General features: G+C 42.6%; 1 protein-coding gene across 1 annotated transcript in view; it reads right to left on the reverse strand.

Annotated features, from left to right (window-relative positions):
- The window catches only part of LOC119893037 (RNA-binding Raly-like protein), a gene marked incomplete in the record, with an annotated part of 233,791 nt that overhangs the window by 170,717 nt on the left and 48,317 nt on the right, over window positions 1–14,757 (reverse strand).

Consider the following 14,757-nt stretch of genomic DNA (forward strand, 5'->3'; position numbering starts at 1 on the left):
GACACAGACAGATAACAAACAGACAGACAGATACACAGACAGACAGATACACAGACAGACAGAAAGATAGACAGACAGACAGAAAGATAGACAGATAGATAGACAGATAGACAGACAGATAGACAGATAGACAGACAGATAGACAGAAAGATAGACAGATAGATAGACAGATAGACAGACACAGACAGATAACAAACAGACAGACAGATACACAGACAGACAGATACACAGACAGACAGATACACAGACAGACAGAAAGATAGACAGACAGACAGAAAGATAGACAGATAGACAGAAAGATAGACAGATAGATAGACAGATAGACAGACACAGACAGATAACAAACAGACAGACAGATACACAGACAGACAGATACACAGACAGACAGAAAGATAGACAGACAGACAGAAAGATAGACAGATAGACAGAAAGATAGACAGATAGATAGACAGATAGACAGACACAGACAGATAACAAACAGACAGACAGATACACAGACAGACAGATACACAGACAGACAGAAAGATAGACAGACAGACAGAAAGATAGACAGATAGACAGAAAGATAGACAGATAGATAGACAGATAGACAGACACAGACAGATAACAAACAGACAGACAGATACACAGACAGACAGATACACAGACAGACAGATACACAGACAGACAGAAAGATAGACAGACAGACAGAAAGATAGACAGATAGACAGACAGATAGACAGATAGACAGATAGACAGATAGGCAGACAGACAGAAAGACAGACAGACAGACAGAAAGATAGACAGATAGATAGACAGATAGACAGACACAGACAGATAACAAACAGACAGACACAGACAGACAGATACAGACAGACAGATACACAGACAGACAGATACACAGACAGACAGAAAGATAGACAGACAGACAGAAAGATAGACAGATAGACAGAAAGATAGACAGATAGATAGACAGATAGACAGACACAGACAGATAACAAACAGACAGACAGATACACAGACAGACAGATACACAGACAGACAGAAAGATAGACAGACAGACAGAAAGATAGACAGATAGACAGAAAGATAGACAGATAGATAGACAGATAGACAGACACAGACAGATAACAAACAGACAGACAGATACACAGACAGACAGATACACAGACAGACAGATACACAGACAGACAGAAAGATAGACAGACAGACAGAAAGATAGACAGATAGACAGACAGATAGACAGATAGACAGATAGACAGATAGGCAGACAGACAGAAAGACAGACAGACAGACAGAAAGATAGACAGATAGATAGACAGATAGACAGACACAGACAGATAACAAACAGACAGACACAGACAGACAGATACACAGACAGACAGATACACAGACAGACAGAAAGATAGACAGACAGACAGAAAGATAGACAGATAGATAGACAGATAGACAGAAAGACAGACAGAAAGACAGACAGATACACAGACAGACAGACACAGACAGACAGATAGACAGACAGATAGACAGATAGACAGACAAAGACAGACAGATAGACAGACAGACAGACAAAGACAGACAGACAGACAGACAGACAAACAAAGACAGACAGATAGACAGACAGATACAGACAGACACAGACAGACAGATAGAAAGATAGATAGATAGTCTGCTTGTAGGAAGATGAATTAGAGGGACTGGGGGATGAATGCTGCTCTTTAACATGCCGGCCTCTGGGTCAACCGTAATTGGATCACATTGACATAGCTGCTCTGCATATTGCACCTACATTCCCTCTACCTGATTTCATGTATTTCCCAGAATGCTTTATGACCTGCAGAGAAGGGACATAGATATGCTCAACAGAAATAATCTTTAATTATGGGCAATACCACAAATTCACTGTATTTTCTACTTCAGTGCCAATAACAACCAGATCTGGAGTGATGGATATTATTGCATTGAATAAAAAGTATTCATTATCATTTGATCTGATTATTATTTTCTCTAGTAATCATTTGGTATTTCCGGGGGCACGGCCCTGTGCTCATCGTTTCTTTGTCGGTGTTTTTTTTAACGTTTTTTATCTGCTAAAATAGCATTTTATAGCATTTTGTTATGAAATTTTTCGTCATGAAAATCGCTTTGCTATGGATACTACTTTGCAATCGGTGTAGCTCCACCAACTCTCCTGTCGATTGCATGGAAATCCGACGGCCTGCTGAATGGCCAGAAGGGAAGAAGAAAGCAAAGAAAAAGCGAGGCTCAAGGGGAGGTGTGAGGCACTGACTTTGGAGAGACGCGGCAATAGATTCCCATTGCCTGTCATCACTCTGACCGATGATCGGTCGGTAAGCAACAAACTTGATGAACTGGTGTTAAGAGCAGAACATGACTGTGAATTCAGACAAAGCAACCTGCTGTCTTTGACGGAATCATGGCTTAAAAACTATCATGACACTCCAACTCTGGCCGGGTACACTACCATAAGAGCAGACAGAAATGAGTGTAGCTCACGCAAATCAGTCGGAAGGGGGTTGTGTTTATTTGTCAACAATCGTTGGGCTACACAATATTGTGTTCGGGAGCAGGTGTACACACCGGACTATGAAAAATTTGACTTGGTCAAATTACTATTATTTTTGTGTATGTGCCTGGACCGAATGATGCAGCAGAGGGGGAACAATATCAGAGAGTTATGATGCACTCGCCCGCTCTGCTGATCAGCCTGTCTTTGTCCTTGGGGACTTCAACTCATGTAACATGTCTACACATCTGCCCACTGTTCATCAATAAGTTGACTGTCCTACACGGTTAAATCGGACCCTTGACCGCTGCTACGGAAATATCTCTGAGGCATATAAAGCAGTGTGTAGACCACTTCTAGGGAAATCCAATCACAAAATAATTCATCTCCTGCCTAAATATAAAGCTATGCTCAAAAGGACGAAACCAGTTATCAAGCAGATACAGATGTGGTCTGAAACAAACAAAGATTAACTCAGAGACTGTTTTGACAACACAAATTGGGACATCTTCTTTGAATCATGTCAGGATGGGAAGGAACTCACGGACACTATAACATCATATATTAAGTTCTGTGAGGACTGTGTATCTGAAACACTCGGCCCGCCGCACCTCTCTCCCCGCCTGAAGCGCCTGCTTCATAGTTTAAGCTAATGATGAGTGTGTACAGGTGTGCTTTATACTCCTTGGTTATTCCGTCACACCTTACCGTTCTAGCAACAGGCCAATAGGATTGGAGTGATTTCATTCACGTTCAGACCTGCTTCGCCTAGAGGCGTTCCCATAGTGTCGTAACCGACACAGTGTCTCGTTCCCCTTCTCGGGGAACCAGGGTTACATACGTAACCCGAGACATTCTGGTAGATCTCCTGACCTCCCAAATAACCACCATGTTAGATCCGTTGCAGTTCGCCTATAGAAGTGACAGGGGGACTGACGATGCCGTGCTGGTCCTTTTAGACTCTTCAAAACAGCTTGCACTCCCAAATGGGCAAGCTAGAGTTCTATTCATAGACTTTAGTGCAGCATTTAATTCTATGAAGCTACATATTCTCCTGCAAAGTCTAGACAATATTAAGATAGATAAGGCCTTGGTTCTTTGGATCAGAGACTTTCTTTCCTGTCGCCCTCAGAGGGTATGTGTAAATGTCAGGAGTCATACTACTTTCCCCTGTGCTTTTTCTCTATTCACAAATGAATTTTCCATAATAATAGTACCATTAAGCTGATAAAATATGCTGATGATGTGGCCTTAGTAGGACTCTTACAAAAAATGTACCCCTCTGGTGAGGCCTCTTATTTAGCACATGTAATGGCCCTTGAAGCATCGTGCAAAGATAGCGAGCTAGAAATCAATGTGGCAAAGACAAACGAGCTAATCTTTTGCAATAAAGAAGACATAACAACAGAGCCAGTTGTACTCAAGTAGTTGAAACTGTGGGAACTTTTAAGTATTTAGGCACGGTTCTTGACAACCATTTGAGTTTTATAGATAATACAGATTATATTTTTAAGAAATGTTCACAACGACTTAATCTCCTCAGAAGACTGAACTGCCTGGGCTTTAGTGCTCAGACTATTGAACTAGTATACATCACACACATTGAAAGTGTTTTAACCTTTCATCTCTCTGCTTGGTTTGGTCGCTTAAATTGCAAGCTTAAGAACAAGCTTAACAGGATAGTGTTAATGGCTAGTAAAATAGTAGGAAATCCTCAAAAACATCTGACCCAAATAAATACTGACAGAATGACAAAGAAGGCTAGAAAAATCACTACAGACAGCACTCACCCTCTTTCTAGCCAGTTTGAGCTTCTGAAGTCTGGGAGGAGCTTCAGGGTGCCTCTTGTAAAAAGTACTTTTAGGAAATCTTTTGTCCCAAATGCTATTGGTATCCTGAATCAAACCAAGTAACAATAGAAAATGAATTATCCTGATGTATTTAAAGTACATTTATTTTTATATAGTTTTTTTTTTTAATTTTTTAATTTCCTTTACTCTAAATGCTCCGTACTTGTATAGCGCCTTTCTAGTCTTTTCGACCACTCAAAGCGCTTTTACACTACATCTGCATTCACCAGTCACACACATTTATACACTGAGCCTAAATGCTCAAACAGAAACTAACATTCACACTCACTCATACACTGGCGGAACAGCCGCCAGGGGCAATTCGGGGTTCAGTATCTTGCCCAAGGACACTTCGACACGCAACCAGGGGGAGCCAGGGATTGAACCGCCGACCTTCCGATTAACGGCCAACCCGCTCTACCTCCTGAGCCACAGCCGCCCCTCTGCTTGATGTTGTTTAAATGTTCATTTGTATTGCATGTCTTGGTGAGCCAAAGAAAAATTTCCATCTCGGTGGACAATAAAGATTTATTCATTCATTCATATGAAAACCTAAAACCCACTGTGATGTATTTAAAGTGACTGTAATATAATGTAATGATTGTTCTGTCCAACTAAGTAGTTCAGGAGCAATGACGCCACAGACAAGAATTCAGTCTTTATTGAGAGACAGACTAACACGTTGTTTCTATTGGTGTTTTAATGAGTTTTAACCAAGTGGGAGTCTGAAAAGTGAAGCCAATGTGGAAGTGCCTTAAACCTGCATTTAGACCAACGAGCAGGGGGCGACTCCACTGGTTTCAAAAAGAAGTCCTATTGCATGGGACTTAACCACATGGACCCTGGTACCTATTTCCAGGAAAAATGCCTAAAATAACAAACCCAAAATAAATCAGTAATATCTCCTCAACCATTAGGCCTAGATGCATAATTACATTGTACATTAACATATTTATTTTACCATTACAGACTACATGGAGATGAAATACGGAAAAAATATAATATTTTCATCCTCGCCTGGTAAGAAAAGCTATATTTTAATGCAATAAACCATCATAAGGTAGATTATAATGCACCAGAATATCTTCTAATACACCTGGAATACAACTGTAACTGTAACTTTGATGAAAAGAAACTGAAATACAACAATTATTACACAATTCTTGTGTAATAACAAAGATTTGTGTAATAACTGTTTGTTTGTTTTGGCCATATTTAGTTATCTTCAAAACATTATTTCTCTCCATACAACCAATATATATGACCAAAAGCACTCCATGCTTTAGTTTACAGGCCAGAATTCTCTGTTGACACATAGGACCACTGTTTTTGGACGGAAAACAGCTAACAGCGAAAATCGAGTGTCCAAGTGGCAAAATGAGGCTACATCTCAGCTGATTTATTCCCTCAGTAAACACTTTCCTGATGAGTTTATGGTCTCAAGTCTTCTTCAACACAGCATGATGTTCATTTAGTAAATTATGATCCCATTTAGATTAAAATATTAAATAAAGCAGGGCTTTAGGGCATTGTTATTTATGATTGACAAGTTGCTACAATGGCGAATCTTTTCCTTCGCTCTGTGTATATTTGACCAGCGCCGTTGAAAAACCTTATTAGGAGTCGGCTATTCATTTTTACGGAAAGTATGTTTTTTTTTTGCCTGTTTTTTTGCGCCACCCTCTCATCCAAATATGGTCACCGCCGGTCTCGTCTGGTTCCAAAAAAACCCCCAAAATGGCGACGACTAAAATGCCAAACTCAAGGCTTCAAAAGGGTAGTCGACAAACCAATGGGTGACAGTAACGGTGGGTACGTCGGCACTTCTTTTATACCACCGGTGGTTTTTACATTGAGAAAAACATGAAACAGTGCCAGCATTTTCCTTTAAAGGCACTTCAGCAGGGCGAGAAAGATGTTCAAACACGCTCCTTTGCCTGAAGGACGTTCTCTCTGCTTCGTCCACTGACCTGCTAACCTTGAAAAAATACCCCTTCCTTCTTCTAAAAGTATAAAAATGATCTATATGGAAAATAATTGAGAATGAAAGCTCTACCATTATGATATAGCTGCAGTTGAAAGTCAACTGAAAGTGAATTTGGTCTTAAACCTGCAGCACAGCTGTTCCCTCCGCCGGGCTGAGTTACCTGCTTGAGGTGAGCTGAAACTTTATGAAGGACAATTTATCTTAAAAGAACAGATAACCAGCGCTGACTTTGTTACATCAAATAATCCCACATCCCCTCCTTTCAAAGTTTCCTGCTTTCCCTCGTCTTTTCTAAGAGCCGTGGTTGCTCACTGACGCCGACGCCGTGTCTCCTCCCGCGGTTGTTGCGGTCTGATAGAATGTGTTGTGCTGCGGGTGAGAGCTGACTGACAGCTCCAATTTGATGCAGAGAGCGATAGAGGAGGCGATGGGGAGGACAACGAGCAGCCTTTCCTCTTCCTGTCAACCTCTGCCATCTATCACAGCAGCCATCTACAGCTGGAGGAGGACTGACTGCGGGGGGAAACATGAATACACTTCATCTCTTTCACTGGCACACACAAACATGTATAAACACACACCTGCATTCACCCAGTCAGTTCATTTCAAAAGCTGCATTAGTGGCACAGAAACACACATTAACACTTCAGAGGCCTGAAGGACAATTATCTGATGTGAGCCACAAAAACATGCAATAATGTTTGGGGGATTTTTGTGTTTTCCCCTGGAAATGAAAGGCTACAGGCCGTTCTGTGGGCTGCAGGAGTCCTCCGTGATCCAGAGTTTACAGCAACAGTTCTCAGCCTAATAAAACCGGACTGCCAGTCAGAACAGCAAGTATAATTCAGTTGAGGTTAAATGGAAGAAATGTCACAAGTTGACTGACCAGTAGTGTTATAGTACCAGAGACTGATCTTAAGAATAGTTTTTGCTCTCGTCTCGGACATTGAGGACTCGGGAGTTTATTTCAAGACCAGTCAAGACCATAACTTTGGGAATATCAATAAATTGCTTTTGCATTGTCTGATTTATTAGGCTGTTCAACCAATAACCCTAATTAAAAATGTGTTGTTACCGTAACGACTGTCCCCCCTCCTCGTGATGGTCAGCATGGAAAAAGAGAAGTCTTGACTTGGTCTCGGTTTGGGCGGTCTTTACTACAACACTACTGACCAGCGATGCGAAAAAAAGCATCTCCTGCCAAAAAAGAAAGTTTAAAAATAAAGCTATTAAAATTTTAAAGTGTTCAGGTTCCGTAAAAGGTAAGTGGAGAGAAAACAGAGGTTAAAAGAAAAGCTTAAAATAGAGAAAACACCTCATTCAAGAATAACAGGAGGTTCGTCTCGTTAGTCACAAACTTCCAGCCTGCAGGTCTGACGGCACCTGAGAGATCTGACTCTATTTTTATCTCCGTCTTATAGACTTCAGTATCTTTATTTTTATGTCTTTCTGTGATGCACTCTGTGAACGCTGCTGTTCTATAAGCGTCACACAAAATAGCAGTGACAGACAAATACAGCAGCACAGCAGAGGATTAACATACGACCAGCAACTTTCTGATTTGAGGTGGTACGATCAGCAGCACACATACACACTCAGCCCTCCTGCTATGTTTGTCCCTGCAGTCTCCACACGTCAGGGTAACGGGAGAGTGTGTGTGTGTGTGTGTGTGTGTGTGTGTGAATAAGTGTGTGTTGGTTGAGGGGGGCTACTGTACCTCGCTAAGCTGATAATCCGCAGCCGCAGCAGATAAACGCCTATAAATATTTACAGGACGGCGCTGTTGACAGGGCCGAGCTTTACATCCTTCATGCAGAGCGAGGCGGCCCGGCTGTGCGGTTACCCTCGCACACTGAAGCTGAGAAAAAAAATTAAGTACAGATCATTCCTGGAGGGTTTTCATAGAAGGCGGAGTGCATGAAATAATGTCCTTCTGCTGGCTGAACGGGTCAAATATTCTGTTACGTCCGGACATTATGGTTCTTTATGTTTAACATCCTCTAATCCCACAGCATCACAGACACCTGGTGACCAGCACGGCTTGTGACAGCAAGCCCTACCTGTGTAGGGCCTACTTTTATCCTGTTTGTAACAGGGCGTCCTCGTTGTAGTCTCTGCCAACAGAAACCTGGATATTGATGCATAGAGCTGAACTATCTCAATATAAGTAAGGATAAACATCTTATTCAGGCTTGTAGTTCTCTGCTCTGTGTGCTGGAACATCATCAACAACTCAAGTTACACACTGTAGTAGTAATTTGATTGATGATTGATTGATGGTGGCGCAAGTATTGAATCACAACTTCGTGGCAAAACTCTATAAACTCCTCCTTGTACTTTAGTTTAAACATCATAGGACCAAAAATGACAGACCACAGACATAAAAATTGTGTATGAATGTGGACAGAAGACCAGGTTAGGGAGAAGAGAGAGAGAACCTCACACAGCATCTGAGCTGAACCATGGCTGAACAGACAAGTGTAGGGAAAAAAAGACATATTTACATTGTTAAAATGTTTATTTTATGACTTGGAGACCTAGTAATAATGGGCATGCTATCCATTTTTGGTCCCGACCCTAAGTGTGGAAATAATGGGTCTAAACTCACCAAACTGCGACCGTTTCACATCGTTAACCACGTGTTAACGTGACTTACGTAACGTAGTTAAGGTCCAGTGGTCATATATGTTGTTTTGGGAGTCCTATTCTATAGTTCAGCTGTGAGGACGTGTTGATTACTTGGTTAAGGTTAGAGAACGATCATGGTCAGGGTTAAAAGAAAAGGAACATTAGACTCTCTAGTTGATATCATCAGTAAGACCAAACTACTTCTATTCCAAATTGCATAATGTTTGGGCACTTAGGAGGACAGACAATCTCATCATACACTTCGTTCACATTTTCTATTTAAAGAGGAACCATTCATAATTTTAGACTTTTGAACAAATGTCAGATGCTGTAACGGTCTGGTCTGCGGTAACAGAACCACAACCAGAGCTGCACTATACAAATAATTCTCTGTTGAAATTGGGGACGTGTGTGAGGAAATAAGTGTTGAAAAGACAAACAGGAAGATGCAGACAAAGAGGAAGGGAGGGAGGATGGAGACTGAGCGGAGCGTTAATCTGAGCGGCTGCCGGCTGCTAACACACTCGTTTTTCATGCTGTCAGCCTCTTTTTGTATCTCTACACTCGTCTGTTGTTCTCTCTGTCCTCTGCTTCTCCCTCTCATTGACTGTCTCTTACTCTATAGCTAACATACAGTTATACTCCTCCTCCTCCACCTGTCCTTGGCTGCCTGCAGCGATATGTGTTTTCAGCCCGTGGTGAGGCGGTCAGGCGCTGTCAGTCCACCGCTGTTTCCACTTCTTTGCATTTTAGTTTGCCATTTGTTTTTTTTAACCTTTATCCAGGGAAAGTCAAGTGAGTAAGCAAGGTTGCTGTTTTTTCCAGAATCACCTTGTTTCACATTCACAACGACTACATAAACACTTTTTCAATGCAGACCGAGGAGGGACAGCAAATCAAAACTTAATGGGATAGAGCAAATCAGTCTGTGACGTAATGTTTTTATCCAGTAAAGCTTAGAGAGTAATACATAGGACAAATACTTAAAGAGAAAACTCCCGAAGAGAAACAGAGGTTTACCATTCCTTGTTCTCCATCACTTGGAAATGGTATTTATTTTTGTTGGTTTTGTTTCTTATTGTATTTATTTATTTGTTTTATTTCCCAGTATGAACAAACTGTGTGGAAGGCTGTGCATCTCATTGGTTGCAGCAGGGAAGGCCCGTGGCATAGACAGTTCCAACACATTCTCATCTCAATGCGTCATAACTGATGCTTTCATACCGCGTGACAAAGGATTTTATGCTAAAGGTACCCTTCAGCGTCCGTACGAAACGCCCCCGTTTGCTACATTGCAGCAACACAAGGGCGGCTAACCCTACCTGTTAGCACCTGTTCGCAGCTGTAGGGTTAGCCGGTCGACATGCATACAGTCAGTGACTTAGGTTTAGGTACTAACATTTCTGATGGTTGTGGTAAGGGTAGGGGCTTCGGGGGGCTGTCAACACCTTTAACAGGAACGTAGCTACCGCTAGCTAACTAGCACTTCCGGTCTGTGCGGGACCCCCCGGTGCGTCTCACACAGACACTAAAGGGTACCTTTAGGGTCAAATAACTACGCTTGGTCACTCTTTCTCAAATCATCGGTATATGACGCCCTGAGATGAGAACGGTATATAAAATTAGTAAAATAGAATAAAATAAAAGGGATAAAATAAAGTCAAATAAGATCGGGAAAGGCTCTCCTATAAAAGTATGTTTTAAGAAGGGACTTAAAAGAGTTCACCGACTCAGCCGACCTGATTTCTCGGGCAGGCTGTTCCAGAGCCTCGGGGCCCTGACAGCAAACGCTCTGTCCCCTTTAGTTTTCAGTCGAGACTCTGGAACAGACAACAGACCTCTGCCCGAGGATCTCAAGGTACGTGCTGGTGCGTATGGGACTAAAAGGTCAGAAATATAACAAGGCGAGAGGCCATGAAGAGCTTTAAAAGTGATCAATAGAATTTTAAAGTCAATTCTAAAACATACTGGGAGCCAGTGTAATGAAGCTAAAATAGGAGTAATGTGGTCATATTTCTTTGTTGATGAAGGCGTGTAAAATGGTCTCGGTGTCCTTAAAAGTTAACATAGATCGTATTTTTGCTATATTTCTAAGTTGATAAAAACATGATTGAACAAGCTTTGTGGTGTGCTGCTCGAAATTTAAATTACTATCAAACCAAACACCAAGGTTCTTTGCCACAGGCTTAATGTGATTTACTAGGGAACCAGCAGATGACAGTATTTGATTTGCCATCTGCTGAGACCCGATGACCAGGATTTCTGTTTTGTCTGAGTTCATTCAGCTGGAGGAAATTATTTGACATCCATTTTTTAACTTCACAAAGGCAGCTGTTAAGTGAACTCAGCATTCCAGGGTCTGTGGATCTGACGGGCAAGTATATTTGTGTGTCATCAGCATAAATATGAAAAGAAATGCCATGTTTATGGATAATATGTCCAAGGGGAAGCAGATACAAGGAAAACAAAATGGGTCCTAAGACCGACCCCTGAGGCACACCATATTTAACTGGACAGAACGAGAGACTAGTTGTTTACAGACACACAAAACTTCCTATTTGACAGGTAGGATGAAAACCATTCTAGGGCAGTACCAGAGATCCCCACCCAGTGCCTCAGTCTGTCTAACATGATGTTGTGATCAATGGTGTCAAAAGCAGCGCTAAGGTCCAGGAGTACCAGGACTGAGCACATGCCTTCATCAGCAGACATTAAAAGGTCATTGGTGACTTTAAGCAGGGCAGTCTCAGTGCTGTGGTACTTCCTAAACCAGACTGAAACTTTTCAAATATTTGTTATTTTCCAGTACAGTGAGCAGCTGTTTGGACACAATTCTTTCTAGAATCTTTGCAATAAAAGGCAGTTTTGAAATTGGTCTAAAATTATGTGGGAGGGAGGGATCTAAACCAGGTTTCTTTAAAAGTGGGTTCACGCAAGCCGTTTTAAAATAATCAGGGACACAACCAGTAGATAGGGAGCTGTTGAAAACAGAGATCAAATGGGGCCCAACAGAATCTATTACTTTCAGTAAAAACTTTGTAAGTATTACATCAAGTGGGCTGGAGGACACTCTCATTTGTGATACTGTTTTTAAAAGCTCAGACAAGTCGATGGGATAAAACTGGTTAAAACTCTTCTGTTGCTGGTGAGGACCTCTGAGTAAGAGCCACGGGGGTAATAGAGGCTCTGATTGACACCACCTTATTGGTAAAATAAGATAAAAACAATTCACAGTCATCATTACTTCCAGCTGAGGCACAAGGAGGGGTTGGGTTTACCAGCTGATCCACAGTCTTAAACAGAAACCTGGGATTGTGTTTATGTGTAGTAATGAGTTCAGAAAAATAGTGTGTTTCGCATCCTTAACCGTGTTATTGTAGTTAATTAATAAATCCTTCAGACTGAGGTAATGGACTTGGAGACTGGTTTTTTCCATCTGCGCTCTGCTTTCCTGCATTCCCTTTTGAGGCTGCGAATGCTGTCATTTATCCAGGGTTGCTTACTAGCTTTAGACGTAGGCCTAACTTTAGAGGAGCAGTAATATTTAGTGACAAGCAGATATGATTGAAGTGATCGACCAGATTGTTGGTGTTGGAATCAGACAGGTGTTGGCTTTGGCTCTGAAAGAATGCGCAAAACTTTGAAACACTTTGTTCATTAAATGCGAGAACACACGGAGCTTGGTGAGGCGGCATGAGTAACAGGCGAATCACAGCTAAAACAATACATCTGTGGTCAGATATGGTCATGTCCACTAATTCCACAGAGGAAATGCTGACACCCAGGGTAAAAACCAAGTCCAGTGTATGACCACGGTTATGTGTTTGCCCTTTGACATGTTGTTTGAAGTTAAAAGAAGTGGTCATATTTAAAAAGTCAGTTGCATTAAGATTGGTGGGGTCATCAACATGAATATTAAAATCGCCACAAAGAACAATTCTGTCATAATTTAAAACCAGAGTAGATAAAAATTCAGGAAGTTCTGATAAAAATCCTCCAGCCGGTTTTGGGGGGCAACAAATATGACAGGTTGCAGCCCTCCAACTTTAAGAGTGAGAACTTCAAAGGAGCTAAATTCATCACAGCGTACTTGATGACATTTTAAATTTTTCCTATACACGCTCACTAGCCCACCACCACGACCACTGACCCTCGGTTGACTAAAGCAATCAGATTGAGGCGGACACAGTTCAGCTAGCTGGCTATAGTCATTCATCTGCAGCCAGGATTCAGTTAAAAACATAAAATCTAGATTTGCAGACAAGATAAAATCATTTAAGATAAACGTCTTACTTGAAAGTGATCTCACATTGAAGAGAGCCATTTTAAATGAGTTTGTTCTGGGTGCTGGAGTTGGTGCAGTTGTCCTAATCCTTAAGAGATTACTATATTTCTGTGTGGGATGTGCACATTTCGGTTTACTGGTCTATGCGTGATGATGACAGGAATAGAAGTCTGTGGAACAGCGCTGGGAGCAGACGGCTTTACATGCCAGCAGGTGGAGACAGTTGTTTGTGGCAGTGAGCCAGAGATCTGTTCAGTGAGCGGTGGTGTGTCCAGGTGTGCTGCATGAATGATTAGTCATTCACGTAAGTCATGTGTGGACCGCACCACATGCTGTATGTGCGCAGCTAACATTTCTGAGCCCTGTTTGTTTGGGTGAAGTCCGTCTGTCTTAAAAAGAGACATTCTTTGCCAGAAAATATTAAAATTATCCACATAAAACACACGGTGAGCCCTGCAGGCGGACTGGAGCCAGTCGTGGAGGCCAAGGAGTCTACTGAAGCGGCCAGCACCGCGACCGACTGTGGGAATGGGACCAGAGATAAAAACGGACTTTCCACACTGCTTTAAAAAGTTAAGGGGAGACGGTTAAAATCTAATTTTGTCAGCTCAGACTGCTGAAGAGCTGTGTCATTTGTTCCGACATGGACTATCACTCTTGTGATGGAGGACGGGAGCGACGGCATCAGGTCCTGGAGTTTTTTTAAAATGTCAGCCATGGTGGCACCGGGGAAGCAGTGAGTGGTAGCGTTAAAGAAACAGATGTTTCTGCTTATGGAGTCACCAATTATTAGTGTGGGGTGGGGAGAAAAGAGGACGAGGAGATGCCGGTTGTGTGGTTCCAGAGCAGGACTGAGCAGAATCTGCTTCAACACTGCGTGCGGACTGAGGATGGAGTGTGTGAGCTGCCGAGTGTTGTGTTGGAGTAGCAGTAACAGACCTGAGAGAAGGGCTACCCGACGGTGCAGGGTAGAGACGGCCTCCGGAGCGTCTGAGCACAGCCTCCTTCAGGATCCTACGTTGGGAAGCGGAGGTTTTTGACCGGGATGACGGCCGCCGATCAGGCCCGGTGGCAGACCGGCGGCCCAGTGCGGGAGATGTAGCCGGTGGAGGAGATGCAACAGTGTCGGCAGGCACTGCGCGCCAAAAGAGATCCGTATCAGGGAGACTCATCCGCTGGATAGACCGGAGCGTTGTGTGACAGGGCTGCAGAGCGGTTAGAGAGGCCGATGTGCGGAGGACAGGCAGCCCCATCCGAGCCTCTCTAGCCACGGACCACCACTTCAGCCCAGGTTGACTGATGCTTTGGAGTCGAGCAGGATGAAAGCCTGGGAAGGCAGAGGGGTCCCAAAACACGGTGTCCTGGACGTTAGCGGTTGCGCTAAGAGAAACAATCTGTTTGGCTTGTACTGAAGCCACATCCATAAAGCCAGTCAGCAGGGAATCTTTCTCTTTGAGTTCCTCTGAAAGTCGTCGGATGTCTTCCATAAGGTCAGCAATCTTCT

This window comes from Micropterus salmoides, unplaced genomic scaffold (genome assembly GCF_014851395.1).
Source record: "Micropterus salmoides isolate LMB-PRFRI ecotype aquatic unplaced genomic scaffold, ASM1485139v1 Ms_hic_scaffold_8, whole genome shotgun sequence".
Taxonomy (NCBI): Eukaryota; Metazoa; Chordata; class Actinopteri; order Centrarchiformes; family Centrarchidae; genus Micropterus; species Micropterus salmoides.